The sequence below is a fragment of the Nanorana parkeri genome, unplaced genomic scaffold (assembly GCF_000935625.1).
Source record: "Nanorana parkeri isolate BGI_ZX_2015 unplaced genomic scaffold, ASM93562v1 scaffold254, whole genome shotgun sequence".
In the NCBI taxonomy this organism is placed as follows: Eukaryota; Metazoa; Chordata; class Amphibia; order Anura; family Dicroglossidae; genus Nanorana; species Nanorana parkeri.
In genome coordinates, this window is record NW_017306522.1 from 1,301,057 (window position 1) to 1,309,289 (window position 8,233).

The window sequence follows — 8,233 nt, forward strand, 5'->3', positions numbered from 1 at the left end:
AGTCGTACGCTTTTGTGGGCAGTTTTTGGCATATTCGTATGAATAGGCTAAAAACTCACACACAAAAAATCGCAATGCGCGTTTTCAGGTGTTTTCTATTGAGTCTCTGGGACAAAACGCACTGAAATCTGCCCCACAGTAGCTCACTATTTCGAGCAACAGGCGTATTTCTGCTTGCGACAAAACTCACAGGTGTGAACTGGGGCCATAGAAATTAATGGGATTCCTTAGGTGGAGCGTTTTGTGACGCTGAATCAGCTGCAACAATACGCCTAGGTGTGATTGGAGCCTTATCCTTGGCAAACGATCAGCTTCTCTCTTTCACAAAGCTTAACTGAACAAACTGAAGAGAGCAGCTGATTGGTTGCTATAAGAAAACTGTCTGCTCGAGTTTTCATGAATTTCCCCAATGCAGTTGCCAATAGTAACCAATCAGCTTCTATCTTAAGTTTGTCCAGTTAAGCTTTTGTAGCGCCCTCTAAAATGTCGCTATTCAATTTAGAGATACCTGGACTGAAACCAGTCTAGATGTTGATTATACAGAGCTCTGCATTCTATAGGTGTCTCTGAATCTGCTGGATTGATTGCTCCTCCTGTTGCTGAGGAAAAGGGAGCCTTGGCATACAGTGAGGGAGGATCCACCCTCAGGTTATGACTAGGCACCTGGCCCTAGCCAATCCCTGAGTAGGATGACTCAGAGGCATGGTTGAGGGCAGGTAATAAAAGGTCTGGGGACATTGTGGAGAGCTCTCTTCCCCCTAGGGGACTTGCCCTAGGAGGACTGTGTGTGATGCAGAGCAAATGGCCTGGGCCTCAGCACATGGCAGGTGCTGAGGGACCTGGAGGCCTAAGGATACACTGATACTTCACTGGGCCCATACACGTGGCAGGTGTTGGGTGCCTTGTTCTAAGAAGATACTCTCATTTAACTGGAGTGCTCCTTGGCAGTTGCAGATGCTGAGGGCACAGAAGTTCCAGATCCTAAAGAGGAAAATACCTGATGGAAGCTGGGTCAGAGGAGGAGTCCTTTTGTTGAGGGGTACCGCAGAGGAGCTGGTGCGAGCGTCCGTCTGGGTCCCACAAGGGAGAGACCTCACCCATTCCAGGTATCTGTTCACAGTATTACTACTACTATTGGTCCTTGGGGCCAGATCACAGCGATATCAGCATTAGCAGTTGCTAAGGGAGACAGCTGTCCTCCGAAGTATTTCCTATGGCATCCTACAGACCCTAAACCCTCTCTTCCCTATTGATGTTGCAAATAAATACCCTAAAAAAAGACCCTAAGACTCGAGCCGTTCTGTCCGTGAGTGTCGGTGTGCTGTTGCTGATCAAAGGGGACTGGCAGCTGGAACCAACAGGTAGGAGAACCTATTTCAATATTCAGCGGCTCCTTCGGGGGTGAGCGCTACACTTTCATAATGAAAGATGGAAGCTGATTGGTTGCCATGAGCAACTGCTCCAGATTCTGCCTGCTCCAGTGGTGTGAACAAACCTTTATTGTTCTGCTGGAGAGATTTCCATTCACTTTCTGTCTTGGTGATGCAACAGGAAGTGAGAGGAAATCTCTCCGAAGTCAGGGGAATTCTCGTCTTATACAGCTGTCACCAGAACATTCCCTCACCGCTTGTCCTTGTGACAACTATAAAATGTAGGATTTCTGCTCCCGAATTTCGTGCCTAAAAATAACAATTCCTCACCGATTTGATATTTATTTTCCTAAGCTGAATGTTTTATACAAAATGATTATTGATTAAGTAATAAAAAGCATGCAGGATAACTTGTACCGCTTTGTGAGTTCACACTAAGGGGCTGATTTATAACTCTTCAGCCCCTTTCACACGGAAAGTCAGATCGGGTCTTAAGGCGGATCCGATTGGATGCCCACTGCAAGTCTATGGGCAGCCAGGTCTAAATGGATGTGTGTGGATCCTTCCTGATCACCCCATGGAAGGGGCCTTCCTTCCAACGTATAGCTGGGCAGATGCTGTTCACGTGACAATAGATTTAGATTGTAAGCCCTCATGGACAGGGCCCTCCTTACCATCTTGTTTTGAATTGTATTGTGATTGTAATGTCTTCCTTATATTGTAAAGCGATGCACAAACTGTTGGCGCTCTATAAATCCTGTATAATAATAATAATACCACAATTAAATGGCGCTGAGGAGCATAGGAGTTCCTGCACAAGAACATACCGTGTTTCCCCGAAAGTAAGACCTACCCCGAAAGTAAGACCTAGCACTATCTTCAGGGATTTCTGTAATATAAGACCTACCCCGAAAATAAGACCAGGCAACCATATTGAGTGGGGCACGTGAGATTAATTAACGTGCTGGATTAGTGTGATACTAGTTCATTTATTACTTCATTGCTGTGCTGTATGGGTATAGGCCAATGTAGTTGGATCTGTATGTGCGTTATAATTAATCGATTAATCGATTAAAAAGAATTTCGATTAATCGAACACAAAAATTTTAATCAGTAGCAGCCCTAGAAAAAAGTAAACCATTAGAGGATCTCATTCACTCGGGTGAGCACAGCCGTACAGTGTGCATGGCCCATGCAGAAACCTGCACCCAGGAGTGACAGCTCCTGCTTGCAGCTCAATGACAGGACCTTGCTGCCCACTGCTACATGCCGACCCAAAGTTGTACATTGGTACATGTATGGATACACGCCCCTGAATGCATAAATTTGCACCCAGGGATGTGCATCCGCACCCGTAAAGATGTGCAACTTCTATTAGAAGGGTTATTGTATATCATATAGTGAACCAATGTGCTTTCAATGCCCACGCATTGCAGCACACCATACATTCTGATACACTGCATCAGCAGTAATGGTGCAGATTCATTTTTAAGTCAATTGTGGTATGTTGTTGGCCTATTTAAATGAATAGGCTGACTTAGCACAAGGCTCGTTACCGTGTGACATAATGCACGCTATGGGCTCATTCACACACCAGGGCATGCATTAGCGTTGACATAATTTGCACAGGCTGGCATGCGATTTTTAACATGCATTGCAAGGTATTTTTTAAATGTGACCCTTTATTATTTTATTTTTTACTTTTACCCTACACCACAGTGCACGTTGCCACGCAGCATTTCAGAACGCAGTGCATTGAGCAAAAATGGTACATGTCTTATTTTTTTCAGCACAAACCCAATATAGCATGGGTGTGAACGGAAGCCATATTACATAAGCCTTTGTACCATGTCATTGCATTGGGACTATATTGGGCAATGCAGCCCTACATTGATGGTATGCAGCCATAGTACATAAAGCTATTTGCTTGCTCTTCCATTGGGACTGCATTGGGCAATGCAGCCCTACGTTGATGGTATAAAGCCATAGTACATAAGGCTATTTGCCTTGTCCTTGCATTGGTTCTGTATTGAGCAATGCAGCCCTACCTTGATGGTATGAAGCCATAGTACATAAAGCTATTTGCCATGTCATTGCATTGGGATTGTATGAGTCAGTGCAGCTCTATGTTGATGGTGTGAAGGAGCCCTAATACCTGTGAATTAACACACCTTCATCAGACCAGACAAATGTGAACGGGGACTAAAGGAAGTGCAGCAATCCATTATCAGCCAATTTCTCAGAATTGTCTTTAGTAAATTGATATCTGATTGGTGAGTGTGTACTACTTTTAGCACAGTGCTCTTTGCAATGTCTTAACACAGCAAGCTAAATACATGATATGCTGCGTGTGTATTTTTGTGCATGTGTCCCGACCAGTGTCCTATGATTTTCTGCTGACTAATCCTCATAATGAGATGTGACACATCACCAGTCATGAATCACACAATACAAAGGCCTTTCAGCTAAGAGTTTCATAACTCAGCTTTTGCACATTGGAAGCATCTCGGGGGAAATTCCTCTGTGAATGCTTCCTTAAAGACCCATTGGAGCGTGGCACTGGGCTCACAAGGTGTGTCATAAATAAATGGACTACTGACTAATCTAAATATACAGAATGGACTATCAACCATCCTAAACTAAAATATGAAGCAGATTTATTACCATGCATGAATCTTTCAATGAAGGATTAAAGCCTGGCTTCGGACAAAAATGTCCTTTATTTTACAGATTGTGGAAGGGTTAGAACACCAGTCAACTGCTCTGTGTTCCCCTGAGATTTTTTAATTTGGGTATAGGTGTCACAAAGAATAAAAACGTGTGGGGGGAATCCCCCAATGGGTACACAAGCAGCAATAAAAAAAGAAATTCTAGTAGAGTGAGGTTTTGAACCTTTGTCAGTAGTTGTCTACTAGTCTGTGCAATGAGCATTGTGTCCCCATATTGGTAATTTCTTCCCCCCTCTTCCTGTCCGATTGACAAGTATCAGACAGAACAAGACACCAACAGGGTCTAACCCCTCCCTACTGTATACAAAATAATAAAAACAATGTTAGTTGGAGCTGTCCCTAAAATTTCAAGTCTAATCAACACTGATAACTTTTGGAAGAATACTGCACAATTCAATACCTTGTAAGTTTCTAATAACACTCAGAGACTGAAAGGGTTGGGTAGGTTGGGGACCACAGAACTTTCCCATACATTTCCTTCCCCAGGCCAGAAGAAATTAAATATGTTGGGCTGGTAGCTCTGAATGGAGCTCCACGTTCATTCAGACCTCAATCAGAATGGGACCCACTGCTACTGGGCAGTGGGCACTATATAGCTATCGGTCCATCCCTACCCACTTGCAATCACAATGTTTGATGCAGGAAAGTCTCCTGCATTAAAGGAGAACTATGAGGCGAGTGCTTTTCACTCACCTCATAGTTCTAGCCGACCTGTGACAATGAGACTGTCACAGGTCGGCTCAGTAGATCGGGAGGTGAGCGAACACAAACTGGCGTTAGCTCACCTCTCGATCCTGTCACGGCTCTCTGCCGTGACCGGGGAGGGGCTGGATTCCCCCCTCCCCGCTCCGATCCGCCAGCGCTGACTGGCGGAATGGACGGGGGAGGGGGCAGGTACAGCTGGCTCTGCCTCTAGATAGTTACACAGCTGGGCGGATCCCGGCACAATTGTTGGGATTCGCTTCAGCTGCGGCGTCTCAATATACCGCCAGCAGCAGCTCGCGGTGTACTGAGCCTAGGGTGATGGGAGGACGCTAGTTTGTGTCCTCCCGTTACCCTAAGGAGAACTATGGGGAAAAGCCTTAACCCCATAGTTCTCCTTTAACTTCCTTTGTGATTCTGAGATGTCAAGTGATTGTGGGTGCCGAAATCGCGGGTCTGAACATGCATCAGGTAGCTATATAGTGCTAAGCATCTGTCACTGGCTGCCGGTCCTGATTTCATCAAGTCCATCAAGCCATCATGTGAACCACTCTGCCACCATGCTGTCCACATCCTCCTTTGGAATAAAAAACTGATCTCAGTGTTTGGAGACCCACCAACATATGGGGACTTTTCTAGAAGATGAAAACCTCTCTATCGTTAGGACAGATGTGGATCGAAGGCAGCTACCCTCCTTCATTTCTTCCTCTACTACTTAATCCCATCTGATTGTCCCCCTCCAACAGTCCTGTCTTGCTGCCCCTTCTCACTATAGAGTCTCGTTAATTCCTCTTTATCGCTCTCCTCTATCCAGCATAACTACCTGTTTTGTCTCCCTCCATTACAGTTGTGTTGTCAGGCAGAAGCAGTCAGTCAGAGCCTCTGTTTTACAATGAAACAAGAAGAGAAAATGTGGCTGCTTGAATTTCAGAGTATGTCCCTGTAGGACATTCATAGGTATGAAGGAAACTAGGGGGGCTTTTGTATAACAACCTTGAGGAGCTCCAGTGGACCTAAAGTAAATGTATTTGTATTTGTATTAGGTCTACTTTAATGCAATCATTGTACTTTTTGTATTAATTTAGGGTAAAACAAGTGTGCCTACTAATGTGTTGTGCTCTTTTGTTATTTTTGTTGTTTTGTTTTTTCTGTTATTTTTATTTGACAGTTATAATATTTAACAGATGAACACTGCCACCTTCAGGTTGCAGCACTATTTGCAGGATAAACACTTACAGGGCTATTCATAAAAGGGTGAAGAGTTGGGAGAAGACAGGAGAAGTGAACAATCTAGGACAAAATAGTTGATTTGGAAACATTCTCCAATTCAGCTCACTTTCTAGTTCAGCTATGTTGTCCTAGATTGTTCATTTCTCCTTCCTCCTCCAAACTCTTCACCCTTTTGGGAATAGCCCTGTAATTTATTCAAAAACGGTTTCAACCTGAGTGTGATCATAGCTGACATGGTAAGCTGACATGGTAAACACATGATTAAACGGTAATTCCACTTTCTCAGGCGAATTTGGGAAAATTGAATTTCCCCCTCCAATCTGTTTTAACTACTCAGGTTAAAAAACCCCATGACAGGAAGTGCCTGATCAAGGATTTGGCAGTATATACAGGTATTCTTTAATTAAAGCTGAAGATTTTAAAAGATTGAAAACAACTTTTGGAATTATGTGTTAAAGCCTATGTGAGATTTTAGTGATCTCTACTTTAATTTTTCTGCAGCCTTCAAAAGTTGAATTATTCTTTATGTTTCCAAGTTTATCCAGGAATGTTATTAAACTTATTTTTAAAGAATCCATATTGTTTTTCTTGGCTTGTAACAGTATTACTTCTGTGCAGAAGAGAGTGAGATGTAGCCATATGGGGAAGTAGCGGGGATTTCCCGACTCAAAATGTCAGAATACAAGACTGCAATTCCCAGCTCCCTCGGTGATGTCACCTCCCGATCACAATCAGCGGATTGTGTATTATCCAGCACACTGGTACAAGATGGAGGGAGAACCGTGTCCAGTGTGAGTTGACAAGTGGTCGTACCATGCTGTCAGGGCCGGTGCTAGGATTCTAGGCAAGGTACCCCTGATACCGACCCCGACCCCCACCCCCTGTAAAAACAGGGCATTTTGACAAGTACTTGTACTTGTTAAAATGCCCCGATGTTTGCACTATGTTAATTCCGCCCTCACCCTGCAGCGCCCTCAGGCGGCCGCCTGAGTTGCCTTGCGGTATTGCCTGCATTGCCTGCATGCTGTGGAAAATGTGTTATTTTAATTCTGTTCTCACAGAACAAATTACAAACCAAAAACAATGTTTGTCTTATTTGTTAACAGGTTTAGCTTTCTTACCTACCTTCTTAGAGTCTCCTAGCCATCAAGTAGCTATTGAAGCAATGCACTGTGGCTGTCCCTTTTCTTGCTGATGCAAAACTGTCCTGCTGCTGGTCAATTTCTATCAAACTTTTACTAAAAGTTAAGAGACCATAGATGATACAGCAGTGTAAAACTGACCAGCTGCAAAACATTTCAATGAGGAAGAATTGGCTGAAATGTACTAGGGACAAAGAGTACAGACAGAATTTTCACTACAAGAATTAAGAGACCGCGGATGACACAGCAGTGTAAAACTGGCCAGCAGCAGGATAACTTTAAATGGCAAGGCTAGGTCCAAATTTACAAGAGACAAAGAGCACAGGCTGAGGCTTTACTACAAGAATTAAGAAACAGCAGTGCAAAATCGTCCAGTATCAGGACAATTTTAATCAAGGATCATAGGCCAAATGTACAAGGTAGAAAGAACAGAGGCAGGTGCTTTACAACAAGAAGTAATATACTGCAAAGGATACAGCAGCGCAAAATTGGCCAGTAGCATGACAGTTTTAATCAGGGATCATAGGCACAGACACAGATAATTCTAGTTGTAAAATACCTGCATATATTAAGAGACCACCGATGATACAGTAGTGTAAAATTGGCCAGCAGCGGCACAGTTTTATTCAGGGTTAATAGACCTAACTGGTCTATTTATTTTAGCTATGGAAATAGGGAGGTGCATTGAATATGAGTGATATAATATAAGGTGATTTAGATGTGTGCTGTAAACAAAAGGCAGCTCGCAGAATAGATGGTCAGTAAGAAGTAAATGCTCCGCTTTAAGCATGCAAAAAAAAAAAACGTATCAGGAAAAAAGACATATCAGACTGAAAAAGTATTTTTTTAGGTTTAAAGCTGAACTCCAGGCAAAATGTTAAAAATACATATTAGGGATGCACCGATACCGGTTTTTCGGTATGAGTACCGATATTTTGCTTTTCGGTACTCACCGATACCCAGGACCGATATCGGTGCTTCCCCTGGCATGGAGCCGGCCTCCCGGGCAATCAGGAAGCCGGCTGGCGGGTAATGACATGCCGGCCGGCTTCCTGATTCC